Genomic DNA, 22,389 nt, shown 5'->3' with positions numbered 1-22,389 from the left:
GCTGGAAGTAGTTCTGGTATCCTTTTTCTTTTTCTCAGCCTTTAGCTGAATGACATGTCCTTCTCATGACAGAGGGCACAGGATCAAGAGCACTGTTGAAAACTAACAAAGTCACTAAAATCTTCTGACTGGAACACAGAGGTCATGGATCATCGCTGTTCACTATTCTATTGACCAAAGTGAGTCATATGACCAAGACCAAAGAAAATAGAATGGGGACAAAATAATTTTAAACACTATTATTGCCATCAGAGCTACAAAAAATGGCATGAGTACAAAAAGAAGATGAGAATGGAGCCGGGTAATGGGTTATCAGTACGTACAGATAGGAATATTAGTGAAAACTGATTCTAAGAGATCTATCATTTCTATTACATTCTGGGCTGTAGGTCATTCATGGGAGTTAGTATTTGATTATTACATCTCTGGTTATGTATTTTTACATAATGAATAACTTTAGAAATTTGAGACTAGTAGAAAATGAGAAACTATTCTAATGTACTAAATTTTTTTATACATTCAATTTATTTTGTTTTTCACATTACCACAATCATTTATACTGCTCTAGTACTTCATTTCTCTGTAAAAAATAAAATGATGCATTAAAAAGATATTAAACATACATTTGGAATATTTGTTTGTTTTTCCAGCAGAAAAATTTCAAAACTGATATTTAAAAAATGATCGTAAGCTTCACTTATGAATTTTATGCATGTATAGATGAGTTAGATATTTTTTTTTTCTTTTGCCATTTATGGCACAAGTTTAGTACCTGGGGCAAGACTTTCCAAAAAAATTTTTGACACTTTCAAAATTTTACTTTCTCTATTTTCTAAGTTCCTTAAAGGCAGCTTGAGGTCCTCTATTTTTTTTTTTTTTAAAATGTAATCTCACAATGCGAGGCACAAGCCTCACATATATTGAGTTCAATAAATGTTTATAAATAAATTAATAAATATTATCTAAACCCTTAGGATAATGGAGAAAGATCATTTACACACAAATTGCTGCAAATGTTGAGCTTTACTAACTAACATGATGATGTGGAGAAATAAGCAATCCCTTTACTATTTGCTGATCTGCATTTTTCATTAATGGCACAGATCAAGTAATTATAAACTATTTAGCGCTATTATTTTGAAGTTCCTTAGCAGAGTAGTTTACAAAGACAATTAAATCTAAGTTGACTGAAATACTTAATGATCATGAGGATATAATAATCATACAATGGCTAGTTAATTGTCTTGTCATTCTTAACTGAATCTTGTAGTACTTTTAATTCATTGAGTGAATTAAATAGTTTAATACAATGTAGAACCCAAATTCTATATTCTATCATATTCTGAGAGATAAATTTTCAATGACACAATAATTACCATATTTTATTATAAAATTTAAATATACTTATTTTAGAAAATTCCAAAAGTAAACAAAAGCATGAATTATTTAAAAATGTTCCCAACACCAAAAGAGAGCAATTAGTAAAGCATTTAGACACAAACTTAGGAAAAATACAAAATTCACACAACTTTAGGATTATATTTTTTTACCTCACTTTATAACAGGAGAATATTATTATTCTAAATATTCTCTAAAAGCATCGTTTTGTCACTAATAGATAAGATCTTCTATGTTTCAGTACTCAGTCATTAAGAGTTTATAGATAAAAAACACACAATTTATTCTCTCTAGGCAAATTCAAAGGGCTATAGGAAAAGACTTGCGGCTTCTGTGAAGGCCTGTTAGTATGATTCCGAAACTGGGTAACAGATCTTTTTTCTAGCTCCTGGATGAAGTTCAGGAAAATCTTTGGATTCTTTGTTAGCCAGTGGAAGCAGAAAGCAATAAATGTAGGCTGACTTTACATTTGTGTGCACTGTACTTCCTGATATGTTAATAAGTGGAATAAAATATATCCCACTTCAAGTGCCAAGACTCTTTCAAGCCAGAATATTCTGTACTGTTTGAAGTGTACACTTGAAAGTTTTATTCTCTCTAGAATAATTTGGTATAGGAGATCTATTTAACAGAAAACAATAAAAAAGTCTTGAATATAGAGGGCAACCTTTAGAGATAAAAGATGTAGCTTCCTAAATATATCATCTTGTTGAGACTCTGAATCATTTGAAACATGTTCTTGACTATCTAGGATTGTCTTTTTCTATCATGAACAGTGAATTAGATAAATATAATACTTTGGGAGTATATTGTTAGACCCTTCAAACCTCTGGTCCCTCTGTTCTCATCTGGCTTCTGTATCGTGTGTTTACATCTGAGGTCAGTCTAATACTTCTTTTTGTAGATTTTTAAAAATATGTTGATTTTAGTTAAATTATATTTTATTTATGCTCAAAATTCATATGTTCACTAGATTATTATATCTGGATCTCTTAATTATACCTATATTTGGTAATCTCTTTCTATATTCAGAAATGGTATTTTGTAAGTATGGATATATTTTCTTTCAGTATTAATTTAATTATTAAATTTTTCATCTTCTTTCTTATTTAGGCATGAATACTAATATTCTGAATTTTGGATTTCTGTTTTCCTTATTTCTATCATCTTTTGTTATTACTCTTAATTCTTATATTTCCCCTATCTTTGGTTTCTTATATTTCTATTTTTCTTCTAGTGTAAATATTAATTGTGCTATTAATTTGGAGTTTTCTTACCCTTCCTTATCTCATCTATCCTCAATTTTATTTTTATTTCATAGCCAGCACTTTGTTCAATTCAGTTGCCCTTTATCTCTCATATTGCCTCTGATGTGAATCTAAGCCTTATGCTATTTGACAGTGTAAAGTAGATAATTTCTAAATATTTTTCTCTAGTCAGTCTTTTTGAGAAAATATACTTCCAAAATTCAACTATTATTTTCTTATGTACTTTTTGATACATAACCTTTTCAGAGGTCTCACTTTTATTTGCATTTATTTATTTGTTTGTTTGTTTGTTTGTTTTAGGCAAGGCAACCCTTGCTTGGTTGACCTCACAGATCGCAAAGACCTTGTCAGCTTACAATTCCTTATTATTACTATTATTTTTTTTTTTCTTATGCCTACAGCACCTGGTCTCCCTATGTGGTCTCCCATTCAAGTACTAATCAGGCTCAACACTGCTTAGCTTCCAAGATCAGACGTGATCAGGCTTGTTCAGGGTGGCATGACTGTAGACTCTTTTATTTGTTTTTGGTGTCTCAATACTTCAACCACAAAGATCTATCCTAGTTAGATTTTTGTTTATAACAGGTGGGATATTTTCCTTGTTTCTCCTAATTGTGTATTTTGATGTCAGGAAGTACTCCCTAAGGTAATAGCCTGAGAGACTGGTAGACATGTATAACTAACTCATCATTAAATTTCAGGTAGCAACAATCATTTAATATTGTGTAGGTGGTGAATTAAGGAATAATGTTTGTTATCACTTCTGGTCCTCTTAATCTGAATTTCTTCTTTAAAGAAAGAGAAGAAGAGGGAAAGGAAAGGGGAAAGAAAAGATAAATGATAAGCAGGAGCTCTCAGAGAATAGCTTTCCTATAAATTTTGCCCATACACATTCTTTATACTACTCAATCTGGGTGCCTATGTAAAATTTTAAGGCCTGTTCACTTTTGCCTTAGATCTATAGTATTTCTGGAAAGCTCTACCTAAAGGAGGATGGAAAAGAAATGTTATGGTTATATATAAACTGAAAGGAATGAACAGTGAGTCACAGACAGTAGTTCCTTACAGTTAAATGACACATTTCCAGTTGGTGTAGATGAGGAGTTTCTTACAATTACAGATGTGTTTGATTTTGTTTACATAGTTCTTTAAGAATTTTTATTTGAATGCTTTTAGATAGGCTATTTACTCACTTGATATATAAGCCTGTCTTTCTCTATGGATAAGAATAGAGTCTGATTACATATTTATGTTGTCTGTCTGCCTCTTGCAGGCATTTAAGTTTAGAATCACAGGATAGATCTCATCTATATGAGAAGGCCAGTAAGTTTAATTATGATTCATTTGGAGGGTTAGCATAGTCCATTTATTCAGACAAATTTTAGTCTTGTAATTAGTGGAAATTTCTCACAGATTTTAGCAATATTGAATCTTTTAGTATTTGTGCTCAATATTATTCTAATTGTGTCTTCTGCTGAAATACTATAGGTGTTTTAACTGGAATAAAAATAATTGAGTCTTAAATGTGAAAACATATTTGCACTTTGCTCTGCAATAAAATAATTTGATTTCTAGAAAAATTCTGCAAGATAATTTAGTCCAATCACTTCATTTTACAAATGCATTTCAGAAATTACTTTCCCAAAGTTATATTGGTTGTTTATGGTAGATTTCAAACTAAAAATCAATATTCTTTCCATTTTTTATGCATTTTATATATTTCATATTGAACTTGCTATTTTGTCAATCTCCATGATTTCTACTTTAAAGTTCTTTTTATTTTTTTTCTTGCCCTAAGGGAATACATGAAAACCATCATTTGAAAATCTTATAATTCTAATAAAATAAAAACAATTTTAGACAATATTTTTTCCTTGAATATTTAGATTTAATTTTTAAAGCACCAAGATTGGCCAGTTATTCTATTTATTTATTTATTTATTTATTTGTTTGTTTGTTTGTTTGTTTATGTTTACCTGAAGTTCCTTAGAATCCTTGTCTTTATAATTATTTGTAGTGCACATTTCCAATCATATCATCTTTTCTCCTAATTTATTTTTAATTCAGAGCATTTTGAATCTTTGTTTTTTCCCCAAGTAGAAAGTCCCCTATTCTTATTCGTGATGCCCAAAACTTAACCATTTACTTTACTACTTTAACTAAACTACAGTTTGCAGCAACTCATACTTGAATTTATGAAGTTAGAGTCATAGGAATGAATCAATAAAAACATTTTAAGCTAACATGTATTCCCAATATATCTTTGTTAACCACAAAGTAACTGAGATACTGTCCTTATAAACAGGAAAAAAATATACACAGAGATTAAAATCCTTTTCTTTTATTCAGGTGTTTCCTCTGATGTTTCTGATGAAGCAAACTACTGGTAATATCTGTATTCCCCCAGAGTGGTACAGTTTTGATGTTTTCGAGAGTAATTGTCAACTTCACTTAGAGGTATTACTGATACCCGAATTATCTTTTCTCTCTAGATCTAGTGTCATTTTTAACCTTTTGTTTATTGTTTAATTACTTTCTTTTCAGTATTACAGTTGTTCTATCTGTTTGCAAGCTCACTAAGTGTTAATGTTTTATGACGTTGAGGGTTATGTTTTATTTCCAACCATTAACGAAATGGTAAAAAACTCAGGAGTACATGTTCAAATAATATGCTTATTCATTAGGATTGATGTTAACAAAAATGTTCTCAGAACTAATTGGCATATACTATAGTTCCACTAAACAGATTCTGATTTCTCCTAAGTTTAGAGAAGATGTTGATATTTTATATCATATGGAAATACTCATCTTTAATTTAATCAGTGTGATAGTATTACATCTCCTAAATCTACATGTATCCCAAGATTATAAAAATTTCAGACTGATATATATTTGAGTGAATAAAAAGATTTGTAGGTTATCCCTGTCTATGTTATGCTATTTTTTTATTTACTACTTCCTTTCAACTGTTGGATGTAAAAAGTGACAAGACTAAATTCTTAAATATCTGCTACAATTGGTAGTAAAGCCAAGGTCATTATGATTTTGGTTAAATTCAGTTTTAAATCCTAGCTCTAGAAATTATCTCTCTCCCCTCCCTTACTCCCAGAGACCTAGGATTTCTCCAAATTATCAGCAACTCCCAAGGCAGCAGAAGACAGTAGCCTAGACCTGACTAATGGTCACACAGCATGAACTTCAGGCAGGCAAATGATACTATCTTGACTGAAGTTATGGTTCAGTTCCTGTGCTACTTTCCCATAAGACTGAACAGAGGGACTCTGGAAAAGACCTAGTACTGTACTCCAGGTATGAAAAAAGGATTCATTACTCTTACCTCACCTCCAACCAATCAGCTCCCAACATGACCCCGAACCCCTAACCCACAGTGACTTGTGATTTTGTCCTATATAATCTGTAACCTACATGCCATCCAGGAGCCAGTCCTTAAGCTAGCTCACCTGTGTCTCTGGGCTTGGCATCATCTCCTTAAATAAACCTTTACTTTCTTTGCTGCAAACTCTTCTTCGTGTCTCTTTTGGCTTTGATGTGTGCAGATAAAACAAACTCCTTGAGTCTGATAACAGTAGGACCAATAAAAAAGAAGACTAGATATTAATACACAGTTTACAGCAAGAGTGAGAATATAAATTATTTATAATATTGGGTTTAAAATATTCTACTTTTAATTTATTTACAGTCAAATTTCTCCTTTATTCCTAAAGCTTATAAATTATGAACTTTTAATAAAATCAGAAAAAGAACCAGCCTTCTCTGTAGCTCATTAAATCCATTCGATTTCAGTCAGAGGCAGCATTTAAAAGCACTTTATCCTCAGTAGTATTCTCACTGTTCTAACTAGTTCAAACTGAAAGCCTGAGAGCCCAGGTCTTATCTCATAACGATTTCTCTTTTTGTCTTGGATTTGTATATCTTAGTAAAGGAACCTAGTTATATATTAACTACTATTTTGCAAAGCCCTATTATTATTGTGATTTTGCCTATTTCATTTACTCAAGATAACCAGCAACCACAAACACTGTGTTCACATGCTTGCATAGTATCAAGGACACAAGTGAAGTTACACTCAAGTAACCACTACAAAACAAAATTTCCTTTGATCCTAAAAGATGGCTTTCTTTGTTATACTAGGCTTAATAATAGAATGCCTAATGCCTTAACCAGAGACAGTCTTTAACAAATACAATATTTAATTTTTTTTATACTTCTTTCTCTCATCCATTAAAACCCAAATACCAAAGAAATGTTTAGCTTCCACAGCTTAACCTGTATATTAATGTGTCTTCAATAAGAGTTTGATGACTGTTTTAGCACAGATTCTCAAAGTGGGAGTAAAAGTTCTTTGAAAATTAAAATGAATCTAAATTGTTTTAGTTTCCTTAGAGCATGCCCTGTTGCTATACATGAAATTATGCTTCCTTCTCTCTGGAGTGTGAAAACACTTCATCTCTTTCAAAGTTGTTATCCTTCATGGAAGGGTCACCTATGGTAAATTTCTGTGTTTGAGTAATTTTCAATGTTTTTTTTTTCTTAAGGTAATATGTGATACATCTTGATATTTAGACACTCTCACCTAGAATATCTAGGAAAGGTAGTAGTTATAAGAATAAAGTGTCCTTTGAAACGGGTGGAAAACAACTCCCCCCCACCAAGAATGCAAATTTGAGTTTATAAGTAGAAATAAGAAATTTGATGAATTATATATATATATAAGGATATTTTTTTTTTTAAATAAAAAAAAGTCAAAAAAACCGAGTCTTGGAAATGGGCAAAAGAGATTACCTGATTTTCTTTTAATGAAATTCTAGGTGTTGTCTAGTAAACTCTTTAGGATTTTCTTTTAAAGTAGAATATGTACTTTTAATTGTCTTTGACCAAGCTATTTTATAATTCTGTAGAGATAGAAGTTAATTTGTAGAAAACTGAAGTAATACATATTTTTTTTCCTGTTCATATTTATGCTGGTACACATTCATTTTAACTGGTAGAATATGTAAATCTCTGTGATTTAAATTTTTATTTTACTGATTTTAAATTCTCACTAGTTCCCTCATTGATTAATGAGTTAGAAAATTACTTGACATATGTTCATTTTATATTTGTATGATAAACGGTTAACATTAACACTTTGGAAATTATATTGTAATAATTACAAAAATTATATATGTAAAAAACAAAATAAAAATTAAGAAAGATTCTGAAGTCTCAGTCATAATCATAAACAGATAGTGTTTAAGAAGCTATGGATCTAATGAACTAAGTGGTACTATATTTTAATATAAATAATTAACTATATTAAAAGCAAAATTGTATTTTTGTATATATACTTTTTGCCTTTGAAATATTCTTTTATCCAGTTTTCTTTTGTCCTAAGTTATGACTTCATAGTCTTCCTTGCTTTGATGTGTCTGTGTCTGCTTATGTTGACAGCAGTTTGTTCAAGAAAGATGAGCACTGAATGTCAGTGTCAGAAGACCAGAGGATGGCTACATAGCCTGGATCACCAGTGGTCCAAAGTCATCTTGGTTTGGCAGATTACAAGTTAAGCTGCAGATTTTGTTTTCCATGTAGTTTTATTTAAGACTGGGTAAACATGACTTTGAATAATGATAATAATAAAGGGAATTTTTTTTCCTGTATTTTGGAAGGGTTCAATAGAAAGGAGGTGTATGTTAGAATGGCTGTTATCAAAAAACAAACAAAACGACAACAACAACAACAAAAAACAAGATATGAGTATTGATGAGGATGTGGAGAAAAGGGAACCCTCGTTCCCTGATGATAAGAATGTAAATTGGCACAGCCATTCTGGAAAACAGTATGAAGATTTTTTAAAAAATTAAAATTAGAATTACCATATGATTCAGTTTCCCATTTCTGGGTGTATATCCAAAGGAAATGAAATCAGTATCTGGAGGAGATAATTGCACCCCCATGTTCACTGTAGTATTATTCACAATATCATGACATGAAAACAATCTAAGCATCTCTCAAAGGACTAAAGGATAAAGAAAATAAGAGATGCACACATGCACATACATAATAAAGTATTATTCAGTAAAAAAAAAAAAAAAATCCTGCCATTTGCAACATGTTTAATCCTTGAGGGCACTATGCTCTGTAAAATAAGTCATAAAAAGAAAGACAAATACTATATATCACATTTATATGTGGAATGTAAAAAAGTCAAACTCATAAAAACAAGAATATACTGGTAGTTTCAGGAGCTGGGGGACAGGGAGGAGATGGGGGAGATGTGGGTTAAAGGGTAAAAAATTCCAGTTAGAAGATGAATAAGTTCCAGGGATCTAGGGTAAAGCATAGTAACTATAGTTAGCAATACTGTATTATAGATTTGAATGTCACTAAGAAAGTATACCTTAAATATTTTACCACACACACACACAGAGTAACTATATGAGGTGATAGATGTGTTAGTTGATCTATTGTGGTGATCATTTACAAATATATAGGTGTATAAAACATCACATTGTATACCTTAAACTCATGCAATGTTATATGTCAATTATCTCTCAATAAAGTTGTGGGGGAAATAAAGAAAGCACGTTTAATGCTGGCAGGTGGTCAGCAACATCTTCTGGACAAACTAAATATGGCAACTGGAGCTGAATGGGACAGCTCCTTTCTTCAGGCTCCACTGAGGAAAAAAAGTATCACTGAAATTGAGCTGGCAGGGAATCTCGAAGGAAAGCCTGAGGTTTTCTGGAGCCAGGCAAATATGGGCTTTATTCCTGTGAATTATTTTGTTTTTATAAGCTTCTGATGTCTGAAGATCCATCCTCGAGATTATGACAAAGGCCTGGAGACACTGTCTATTAAATATGCACTGCCCTGCACTGGGAGCAGTTTCATAGGCTCCCTTGATTTAAATCAAATAGTTCTTATTAAAGACCTTCCTCAGTCACTAATAACGTTCCCCTAAAATTGTCTTTCTCATCCACTGTTAGAGTTTCTATTTCTAGTAGCAAACTTAAATATATGTTGCTTTGTTGAGGGTTTTTATTTTTTTGCTTTCTTTTTCCATATTTGAAATGCATGGACAAACTTTCATAATTTTTTAAGTACTCGTGGATAAGCACTGGGATCTTTTACCAGAGGGTAAAGAGTAAGAGAGATTATGGCATGGAATATTTTGAGAAATTCAAAATTATAGGCAATTTTATTAAACTAATATTTTGCTCCATGAATCTATTTTAGAAAAATGTTACCTCTTAAAATCTAAAATAACAAAAAGTTTTTATATTATTTACTCTACAAAAATTATTTATTGCCTCCTTCCTGGGATAATTCTTAGATTGATGTTTAGATACACTAAGGAATCATTTGGCTTACTTCCAATAATTAAATGTTTTAAGTCACATATAATGGGTAAGATATTGTGAACTAAATAGTGAGTTGCTTCATATTTTTTTGTGGAATGTTTTTTATATTAGTATTATATAAATAGCTGGCAAAATCTATTTGTGATTTGAAAACAACAAAAATATTCATAATTTATGATCAAGTTATTCATGTACTCACTCAATACATTTTTATTGAGCTCCATTCTGTGTCGGGCATTTTTGCTCTGCCTGTCTGGCAAGGTGAAGGTGAGGAAGAGATTAGAAAAACAAGTAGTCAAGATGTCAAGACCTTGAAATTTAGTGGTAAAGACAGATACATCTACTCACAACTATACTTTAAATTATACAGTGGATGGTACATTAAAAGAATAGAAAACAGAGTACTATAAAACCGTAAAGCGGGAAGAAATTAATTCTAACTTGGATAATGTGTAAAGGCTTTAAGGAGTAAGAAGGATTTTATCCTATAGATAAAATATAAGATTTAATCTTATCTTTATCTATAAAGATAGGGAAGAGCTATGAATATAGGGAATATAGGTGAGTAGGCACTAGCCAGACAGAGACACAACACACAGAGTGAGCCATAACAATACAGGGGGAGTAGAGAGAAGAGTAAGAAGTTAGGGATGACTGGAGGGTTGCATCTGCATATAATAGGAGAAATATGGTGTGTGGTGAGCTATGTGGCTGGAAGACTAGATTTTAGAGTACATTGCATGCCAAAATAAGGAAGACTGAGGAATTTACTGCACAGTGAGGAGCCAGTAATACATTGTTCCATTGTAAAGTAATATAAAGAAACTCATATTTTCATACTTAAGAGGTTTATTATAATGCTTGTATTATTCTCTCAAAAAATGAATGAGTAGTCTAATAACTCAAAAATAGTAAGTGATAAAGCTGGAATTATAACCCAACTCTTGATTCTACATCAATTCTAGTCTAAAAATGTGGAGTTTTCTTAAGTATCGAACATTTTATTTTGATTTGTATTTTTATCTTTCAAAACAGTCTAAGAAAAGATTGTTTGGAATAAATGCCAAAAATTATTTTTAGAGGTATTACTTCAGAGTTTTTTTCCCGCAGATTAACTGACAGGGCTTGCAGATACCGCAATAATAGAAATAGCCAATGATATTATCGAGTATACTAAGAAAATAATAAATTCACTCTATTTAAAGGTGATCCTTAATTATGTAGAAAGAAAAATCATTTTTTAAGCATCAAATTCAGTATCCAAAATAAGTTTGTAAGAGTGTCTTCAAACTACCAGCATGTATTTAGTATATATTTTATGTATTTTAAATATACAAATTTAGAACTTTATCTTTTTTAATATGCTAAAAAGCATCATCCTTGGTAAAATTATAAATATGTAATTACATTTTTTTTACATAACAGTATCTAAACATGTTTAGTTTTGATTTTTTTTTTTGAGTGAAAATTGCCAAGAAGACATTCCTTAAAGTTTCTTAAGCATTTCAATTTTCCCATAAAGTCTGTATTACGCATAGGTTTAAAAAATAATAAAAACCCTTCAAGCTATAGTTTATGGCTATTTCTGTCATATTGAATGTGAAGTGTACTACAGATTTGAACCATGGAGATTTGTCCCCTACCATGAAATAGTCAATATTATGAAGTCTGCTATTACATTTTTATAGTGCCATTTGACCCCTACATAGATACTTTCATTATTTGACAATAATATCCAATTTGAAAAAAAAAAAAAAAAAAAAACTAGCCCCTTATTTGAAAGTGTTCCACATGCAGAGAAGCATTTAGGTATTTTGTGTTGTTTTTTATAGAGGGCCTTGTAGTGGCCAGACTGGTACCTTCCATTTTTCTCTTTTAACAGTTGGGTTGCTGATCTCACAAATCATATTTCGGTTGGAAATGAAAGGTGCACCACTGCCAGCATTTTGTTAGAAATAATGACACACTTTACTACCTGTAAGTGCTGACCGAGTGCTTCTGCCTTTTCTTCCCAAGGTGACTATAACACAGATTGATGAAAGATTCTGCAGGACGACAAAGGTTAAAGATGCAGACCTGGAGCTAGAAGCCGACGCTGACACTGATGGAGTGGAGTGCAGTGAGAATGCCCACATTATTGTCCTATCCTCTGATAACCAATGTAATATGAAAACTGACTACAGAAGAAAGGAACAAATTAAATCCATTAATCAAGCATATCTCTGCTAAACACTTGTTCTAAAGAGATGAACAAATGAAAAATTTACTGTTTGTTTTCATGCTCGCAAGGATCGGGAAAGAAAATTAATTATAAGGTACTGACCACACTATTAGTTAAGTTTTTCTTGAGGAAACTACTTATTGCTTTGTCAAAGGACAAATGAACCTCATTAGGGAGATTAGTTTCAGTTGGTAGTTTGCATTAAGACAAACTAATAATACACACTTCAAAAGATACCCTGAGTAAAATTATGAAAATTGAAAATCCATTTTTTTACCTGTTAATTTATGAACTGTTCAAAAATGACCACTCTATTACCTATCATGCAACCAGAAGGAAATGGGATGTAGCACCACTTCTCACTCAAGTGCCTGAAGGGGAACAATTTCAGTGTCGGCTTTGTGAGCCTTGTGATGATGAACTCGTGTATTCAGGGGTTATAACTTGGCCATGACATTTTACTTTTATGTTAAAGCATGTCATACAAAGTTCCACGGCAAAAGCAATTTTTGATAAGCTTCTTTGAAATCCTTTTCTTTTAAAATGTTTTAAGTGCCCTGGATAAATAGCAAGCCGATGTCTGAAATTCTGAATTTTCCTTTCAACCGACACAGTGCAAGGCTGGAAAAGGAAAATACTGCTCTGCTATCAATCCTGTCTGGACAGTGTGCTAAAGTTCCTGAATCAGCCACAGTGAATGCATTTCAGTTTCAGTGTTCATTTAATTTCAGCCTTTCTGTGGAAACCACTAACAAGGGGGCCAATTACTGCTCTGTGTGACGGGGGAGTGCGAGGCTGCAGACACCTGTCTTCCAAAACCTGGAGTAAAACCAGACTCATTCCACAGGGTGTATAAATCAGCTGTGAAATAATAATGACTTTTTTTGGATTCACATGACGTGGACTAAATTCAGACTTCTGACCCAGAAAGGAAAGTCTGTGCATATCTCATTACCAATTCTGTGAGCCACTGAAGATATGCCAATTCAATTCTTGCTTTTATTTATAGGAGTCTTGCTTTTGTTTATGAGAATGCAAACAAAATTGACATCTACTTACTGTTTTTATTTGGTTCGTTGTTTTAACTTTTCTAGTTTAACAGTAGCTTTAGGGACATGGCGGTTGAGTGAATCAGGTCAAAATGGCATCTAAGTTCACTGCTTCAGCCCCTAAACTCTGTTATTAAGGAATGACGGGAATAGAACTTGAAACATATTTTTCTTTATATAAAACTAAAGGTTTTTCTTTAGACAGATTATCTCATATCATCAAATAAAAAAATAAAAAAATTCAGCATTTTTTAAAGAAAATTATGTGAATCTATAATAGCGATCCCTACTGGCTACCCTTGAGTAGGAGCTTTCAGAATTAGCTAAGGGTTTTCTTCCTCCAAAATTAGTGTGCTGCCTTGAGGAGAGGAGCTAGGTTATGTTGGACTTGAGGGTTAAACAATATAGAGTATTCTTTTAAAGAAAAGTAATATAAATTCATAAATACAAAACTAGATGTCTTAATTTTGTTTTTTCATAAGGAAATTCCAGAAGGAGAACATGGATATAATTCACTTATGTGGGAAATGATCCTGTTAGCACAGTGAGGAAGTGAGGCAGTGATATGAAGAAGGGAGAAAGACAATATAGGGACACAAGTAATAGAGTCACCACTTTGAGCAATTGGGGATCCACCTTACAGTGAGTCCCCTGGGAGACATTTTAGATCATACCTCAGAACACTTTGTTGAGGGGCAAGGGACCTGGGGTCTATTCTATTCTATATTGATTGAAGGTTCTTCCCAGAGGTGGTATTTGTCTGGCTTTTCTGGATCTCTGTGCTTGTGTCTGTCTATGGGCTGTGAACACTCATGCAGGCAGAGGAAGTCTTCAGGAAGAGGTGGGCTTGAGGTGACAACCATGGAAATGTACAGGAACTGGTTATCAGAGCCCTAGTTGAGCTACAGAGTAAGGTTAGGGGCATAATATGCTGCAAGAGTTCTGACAGCTCCTTCTATGTAAAGTATAAAAGTGAATATTTAATTAAATAATAAAACAAAGCACAGCAAATCACAAATTTAAAAAGGTGACAACTATAATTGTTCCAATGCTATTCAAAGGAGAGTAAGTATGATAGATGGGAAGTCAGAGTGGAGTGTAATAATGGTCTTAAATGACTACTTTTAAACCATTTTATTGTTGCAATAATGATTAATTAATAATAATAATAATAATTCCACATGAACACATCGCTAGGGTCTTTTCTGATATCTCACAAGGGATCTACTTTAAATGAGAGTCCCTAACTTGGGTTTTGGTAATTTCTTGGTAAACTGCCTATGGATGCTATTACTGAGTTTTTCGTATATCCTTATGTGTGTAGTTCAGAAATTAAGTTGAGCACCAACTGTCAAATATTTATAAAAGATGAAAAAAATTAATAACTTAAAACATCTACTTTAGTATATGCAAATATTTGAGATAATCGATAAATTGATTAATTACAGCCTAGTTTTTCAACCATAGTACTATTGAAATTATAGGCTGGATAATTCTTTTGGTAGTTATTCTGTGCATTTTAATGCCTTTAGCAGCATCCCTGGCCTATACCATTAGATATAGTAGCATAGTTCTCCCAGTTGAAACAAACAAAAATGTCTCCAGACATTGTCAAATGCCCTCAGGGCCAAGTAACCCCCAATTGGGAAGAACTTATTTAGAGAATAGGAAAAGTTACAGACTAGAAATTTGACAAGTAAAAAATGTTTGGGATCTGTTTCAATTTGGTTTATTAGCCCACATATCTAAATCTACGTCTATGCCACTATATGGATAAAACAATCCTCTTATTTTATTATTTAAATTTCACACAAAAATGTAATTTAGTTAATGTGTAAATGAGAAAATTATCTTAGTGACTAAACTATAAAACATTGTTAAAGATTATAAGAAAATAAAGATACTTTAGGGAACTATTTAGTCATCCTAGATTACTCAACATCCCAGATTATTCAACATTCCAGATAAACATCTCTTGTTTTCAAAAAGGTCTAGAATAGAAATGTAAATTTTTCTAATGTAAAAATGGTGGCCTTACTGCAATAGTAGATCTCTTTGAGGCAAAATATAAAATTTAAGTTTTTTTTGTAAGAAATATTTATGATCTATGATACATATACAAAAGTGTTTAACATAAAATATTCACTGATAAAGAACAGTCTTCTTCTTGAGTACAAAAAGAACATGGCAAAAATTTCATTAAATTCAACTCTCATTTAATAAACTACCATATGCTCTAGAACTTTTCCAAGCTCTTAAAGGTGAACAAGTATAAGCAAGATAAATATTTTGGCCATAAGAGTTGAAAATCAAGTAAAGGAAGAAAAATGTATTCATTGATAATTGTTACACAATTACAAACTTGATAAATGTAACAAATCAGTGCCAAATTATGCTATTTCTTCCCAATAGTAGTCTGTGAATGAGTAATCCTACGAGATAATATGAGGCTTACACACACACACACACACACACACACACACACACTCACAAGAATTCCTTAGTTAAATAATATGGAGAAATACTAGATGGTGTATTTCTAGAGATACCCATATTATCATATAAAAGTCTCTGGGAGGTTTGTCAAAAAACAAACAAACAAACAAAAAACAAACAAAAAAAAACAAATAAACAAAAAAAAAACACTATTAGAGTTTGCCTAACCCAAAATTTTATAAACCAACTTGTACAGAGAATAATTCTTTCACAACCAGATCACATTTGGTAGGCCATCAAATCAGAAAAGTTGTATTACAGAATTTAATTTCTATTAAAAGATAAGAACAAGCATAATAATATGCAGTTTAAAAGGGGTACTATCAGATGGAAAAATTTTTCCCATAGACGTATGTGGATACAGACCACTAAAGGTATAAGAGACACTGAAATTTTAAAATGCAGGTCATATCAGAATGCAGCCTAATGGAAGTATAACTGAACATGGGATACTGTTCTAGCAAATGCAAAATCTCAGCAGTTTAGGGCAAGTGCTTTTGAAATTATAGGTTGAGGTCAGTGAATTCCTGGATAAGGTATATGGACTTTATTCTGTAGGCCATGTAGAGGCACTGATGCTTTGTGAGTAGAACAAAATAATCAGAGCAGTAATTTAGAATTGGAGATGGAAAAATTAAATGAAAGAAATTAAAGTAGAAAATAAGTTACAAAGTCCAAGAAAGAATTAATACATATTCTACAATCATGTCTTAAAAGTATGAGCAAGTCTACAGTTCCAAACAAATTTCCCACTGTCCTCTTCATTTTAAAATAAAGGCCATAATCCTTAGCCTGATATTTAAGGCTCTTGATAAACTGTGCCCGTTCTGCTTATTTAGTAACTTCTTTTCTATACTTTTCCATGTTCCCCTTTTTATATAATTTATATTCCACTCAAACCTAACTGCTTTGCTGTTCAAGTAGTTGGGTCCACCAATCGGAAAGAAAATTAAGTATATGTAGATATAAAAGTAATCTACAAGATCTATAAATCAATTATGTTAAATAAAATAACTCTTTCAAAAAGTTTACCCACACATCTGAATATACTCTGACATTTATAGTAATAATTTCAGATATTATACTAATATTGTCATTGAAATAGACAAGTTCCGATCCTGGCTACCTCAATGACTAGCTATATGAATTTGGCTGGTCATCTATTAACCCTTCCATGTCACAATTTCCTTGATTCTTAAATGAGGGTTATGATTGAATTTACCTCCAGGGTTTTCTATGAGGATTAAAACTTTAATTGATACAACATACTTAGTATAATTTTTGGTATATTATAAGCAGTTTATTAATGGAGATGCAAAAGTCTGAATATGATACAATATAAAGAGAGTCACTTTCTCCTCTATACTGCCTCTGATCCTTGCACACAATCTTATTAAAGCATTTCTTAAACATTCTTTTAATGTATTTGTTTAGGTTTCTGTCTCCCCTACTGGCCTGGAAGTTTATTAGAGCTGGTACTATTTATAATTTATTTTTCATCTCTAAGTCTGAATGTAATGTTTAACATAATATCATGCCCTAATTAATATTTATTAAGTAAATGAATGAATCCATTTTTACAATATTAACATAATGATTTTGGAAATGTTATCTTTTCTTCTTAACAATTGGAGACTATTGGAATAAAATTAAATAATATAAACACAAATTAGGTAATTCATATTCATTGTTCAAAATCTATTGAAGAAATATAATAAACCAAAGACAAAATGGAATTTTTTTCCAACTTTAAGTGGGAAATCAAGGGAGCAAAAATAATACTTCAACTCCTCCCTGCTTCATAAGTCTTAGAGAAAGACTTTTCTCCATTCTATGGCTTTAATTAAAACACGTTTTCACATGTTTTAGAGAAACGGGATGGACGATGCAAGCTGATGATTATGATATTTCTGAGTATGATGTTGGCAGAGTCATAAAGTAGTTTCCCTTCATCAGGAGTGCAATGTGGCAAATATAGGGGTGACCATGCAAACTCAGCTCAATGTTTCCAGCAATTGAATTGGATGCCATTGGGTGCTGTCTCTGTGGAGCATTTCCCATAAGAAAAAGATTCTTTTCTCTGACCTCCATCACAGTGGAAACTATTTGGCTCAATTTTATCTTTTCCAGAAAAACAGAGCCAAAGAGAAATTACAAAAGAAATGTAATAGCAATTTTACTCTTTTCTGCTGGAGGGTTTTGAAATGTGACTACTTTAAAACTTACTATTTTACAAAAGCCAATTTTCTTCAAGAGGCTATTGGCACTCAAATCAGCAGCACAATAAACTTACTAGGATCAGACTATGTGTTGAATAATGAAAAAAAAAATCACTGCAATTTTATAAAGCAGAATGATTTGCTTTGTGATATTATTTATTTATTTTACTACATAATGCATGTTAGAATTGAGATGAAATGGGTGTTTCTGGTTTAAGTTTAATGCTTAATCCACAATTTGGTAAACCCAAAAGCAAATACTCTATCATTCTTTCAGAACAGGTAGCATCACAAGGGTTGACTATTCAGACATCTGAATCTGACAGTCTGGATTCAAACCTCAGCTCTGTAACTTACCAGCTATATAAAATTATATAGCTTCTCTGACTCATTCTTTTTTTTTTTTGTAAAATAAGAATATTACGTGAGTATCTATATATAAATATATGTATGCGATGACATATTTATTATATGTCTGTGTCTGTGTGTGTGCTGATATGTCAATCTCAATTCAGGATCTGGTAAATGTCCACTAGATTGATCTGCAGAACCACTGTAAACCCAGGACTTTGGTTGTTAGTGGACATAGGCAAACTGAATTTGTTCATTTGTCATTCATTTGTCATTCTAAAAGGAGGGCATAATGTCACTTCAGGTCTTTAGGTATCAATGCTAACTCAAACTCTGCATGCAATAATCTGCCTCAGGAGAGTTAAATATTTTCCTTTCCTCAGTGAACAATCACCTGAGCAATGCCACAGTTGCTGCCATACTTACAAATCATTTGTTTGTGAACTAGTTCCTTGCCTTTACCTGATTAAGGTTTGATGAAAATGTGCTTCATCTTTTATTTTTCTCAATCCCAGAATCACAACTACCTCTTCTCACTGTGTTTTCTTCCTTGATTGCAAGTTTGTGCATATTTCTGACTTCTAACACCAAATTTTTCCTCTGTATTTTGCTCCTAAACCTGATTTAAGTTTTCAAATCCTGGCTTTCTCACTGACACAATGATGTTCTCCTGTATGGTTCCAGTGGAAATACACATTGCCAGCAAGATCATATCACATAGCAACACAGCTAAAATGCTCACTTTTTCCTCTCTAAACTCTTCCATTCTTCTTCTCTACTGTTGAACTTAGTATTCCTCTGTAGTATCAATAAATGTTTTCTTCTTAACTTTCCAAACCATTTATGTACCTGTGCTTATGTGTGATATTATAAAAGACATAGTCGCTTATGTTATTTTTTTTACTATCATAATTCTCTAAATTAATTTTTTAATTAATATCACTATCTACATTTTTTCATTCTGGCTGCAAAACAAAATTGGTTGAAAATTTAAAAGACTATAAGACATTAAAAAAAATACCTGACATTTAACTCTAAGTGAGTGCTCATTCTCTAATATTTTAAGTCCTAGAATATTCCACTGGGGGCTGTTTTAAATCATCATGATTTTTCAAATCTTTGTAAAAGATAACATAAGAGTCACACAATATACATATTTAAATTCTGACATCTTTTTGAATTGAACCTTTGTCATTATGAAATGTCCCTGTTTAGATTTAGTTATGAGTTAGAGCAGTGCTCTATCAATTTGATAAGACTCTATCAATTTCTGTTTCTTAGGTATTATCTTTATTCTTAGGTTTTATTTTTAAAATTTTTAATTACCATTGACATATGATATTATATTAGTTTCAGGTGTACAACACAGTGATCAGACATTACATACCTTACAGAATGATCACCTTGACAAGTCTAGTACTCATATGAATTGCAACTTTATGGATCTTTATTATCTCATCACTGCAAAACCATAGAATCTTGAGTCTTGCCCTTCAGAGGTTTTTAGCTCAGCTCTTTAAGATTTTACCCCACATAGCTTCAAAGTTTTACCCCACACAGCTTCAAAATTTGGTACATGCCATGAGATAAAGAATGGGTATGTGTTTTAAGTCTCTAATATGCCATGTCAGCCTGATATGAAGGCCAAAATGTTTCCATGTTCTCTGTCTCTCAGTGTGTGTGTGTGTGTTTGTTTGTTTGTCTGTTTTTAACCAGAACCATTTCTCAGGCTCCAAAGAGCCTCGAAGTAAGTGTTCACAAGAGAAAAAGAGCCCTAAGTCTCCAGTGTCAACTTACCCCTTCCTTTAATGTTATCTTATCTAACCTCTCTTATTCTCACATTCCTTCCTTCAGTGGGTAGGCCTTTCGTTCCTAAGCATCTTGAGATACTGTTACTTCTTTCTCTCACCCTTTCAGATTCACATGATGTCTTATAAGAAAACTAACCATACGTTCAAGGCCTTCAAGCCTTCAAGCCTTCAATTTTGTCACTTTAGCGATCCATACTACCACTAAAACTTTGGGTAAGTTAGTTCTTGACTCAGTAGGAAATGTTGACTTGGTTTCACCTATGAACAATTCTCCCGTCTCTGAAGTTTTTCTTCATTTTAGTCCTTCCACTGCTTCTCTTGCTCTTGGGAACTTTAAACATAATTTTTGCAACTTATCCAGGCTTCTTTAGTAGTTGTCAGAGAAAACATTATTCAGCCAAGACTAACTACACCTAACTCACAGGCAAAGTTTTATTTTATATTAATGTTCAATTTGTTCCTCTTATCCTCTAGTTTCCGTCCCTGAAAGCTGAAATTTCTATCTGATCCTACAGTATCCACGAATATAATTCTAATATCCATGAAAACTATTTTGTTTTTGGTAAGTTTCACTTCTAGTTTTCCTATCTCAATTGTGGAATCACTAAGTATTCTGGTTCTTTTAGTAAAAAATAGTATTAGAGCATTAGAGGCCAAATCTTGGTACTGAAGATTTATTTAAGATTATTTCATGAGACAGCTGAAAAAATGCTACCAGAAACACAATATTTATGAAAAATTATTCCTTAGAGAAATAATGAGTTCCCGTTATTTCTAATTTGATTACAAATATTATAATAATAACAGTTTATGAACCTAATATCTGCCTTCTGACAAATTTAAATGTACTATTTTATGGTATTATAATATATTTTTAACTTACCAAATCTGTACTTTTTTCTTTCTTTTAACTCTTGAATTAAATGTCCAAAGATTGGTTATATATAGAAGGTCAATAGACACCATTGTCAAAGTCACTTTAATATCAATTATCCAGAAAACATAAGAAACTTTTAACCTTTCTCTAAAAAAAAATGATACACGAAAAAATTTACTAGCCTGGGAAGGTACGGATTTCAGAAAAAGTCATAAATGATTAAGGGGAAGGAAAAGTATAAAACAGACCGATATAACCTTTTATTTTTGTTTTTTGTTTTCCTAACATTCACCTTCTCTCTGTGACATTAATGCCATTATTTATTCAGTTCATTGCTATGATCTGAAAAGATAATAAACATTATTTTACCTGTCAAAGAGAGTCAAATAATTATAGCATAAACTAGGTCCCTAGATTAAGCTTCCAAGTGTTAGGAGACAGGAATGCTATATTCCTAGGTATTTACATTTCAAAAGAATAAAGTGCAGAAACATCTCTAGATCATAAAAGCCAGAGACAGCAGGAATTTATGTATTTACATTCCAAAAAGATAGTGTAAGAACCCAGAATATTTTCCATCAAAGTAGCAAAGGTGTTTTCACTTCCTTTGGGAACACACACACATATATATGTATGCATATATATGTATGTATGTGTGTATATGTAGGCACATATATGTGCATGTATATATGTGTGTATTTATATGCATGGATATGCATATGTATATGTTTATAAACTGAGAAAAGTCATTGTTTTGTCCTTCACCAATCAAGTGTCTGGCCACTTATGAAGGGGATTTTTTCAGCTGACTTTCTTCACGTCACTGAGGGGTAAGGTTTAGGGCACTTATTATTTGCTGTACAATAATTAATTAGAAATCTGTCTCTGAATCAGAGTATACTCAGTAATGAAAAGGTACGACAGCACTTTTGGTTGATGACATTTTATTTAGAGTTTAAAATTTACATTATATATATCAGAACATGTAAAGGGACATGGCATATGGTCTCTGCTCCACCATATTCTGATGCTATTGTTTCAATGCAAGGTTTCTCCATCAATTCTCACCCTAAACCCTTAGCTCATAGACTCATCTTTAGAACTCCTAATCCCACTGAACCTGTGTGTTTGTGTGTGTATCTAATATATATTCTATATATGCATATATATTTACTCTGTACAGTACTACCCATTTAACATCCTCACAATTTTAATAATTAAAAAATATATTTTATAATAGGTTACTTGTTTCCTTGCACAAAGTTTTGTGGAAAGAGGCCATGCAACCATTCTTTACTTACTTCTTAGTTCAGATACTAGGAAAATTATAGCCAT

The 22,389-nt window shown here is 32.0% G+C and overlaps 1 pseudogene; it reads right to left on the bottom strand.

Annotated features, from left to right (window-relative positions):
* Positions 1–3,058: 3,058 nt before the first annotated feature.
* On the bottom strand, positions 3,059–3,177 carry LOC118601800 (annotated as a pseudogene).
* Positions 3,178–22,389: the final 19,212 nt, after the last annotated feature.

This window comes from Rousettus aegyptiacus, unplaced genomic scaffold (genome assembly GCF_014176215.1).
Source record: "Rousettus aegyptiacus isolate mRouAeg1 unplaced genomic scaffold, mRouAeg1.p scaffold_m13_p_4, whole genome shotgun sequence".
NCBI lineage: Eukaryota > Metazoa > Chordata > Mammalia > Chiroptera > Pteropodidae > Rousettus > Rousettus aegyptiacus.
The sequence above is the reverse complement of the archived record's forward strand: the minus strand, read 5'-3'. Positions and strand labels throughout refer to the sequence as shown.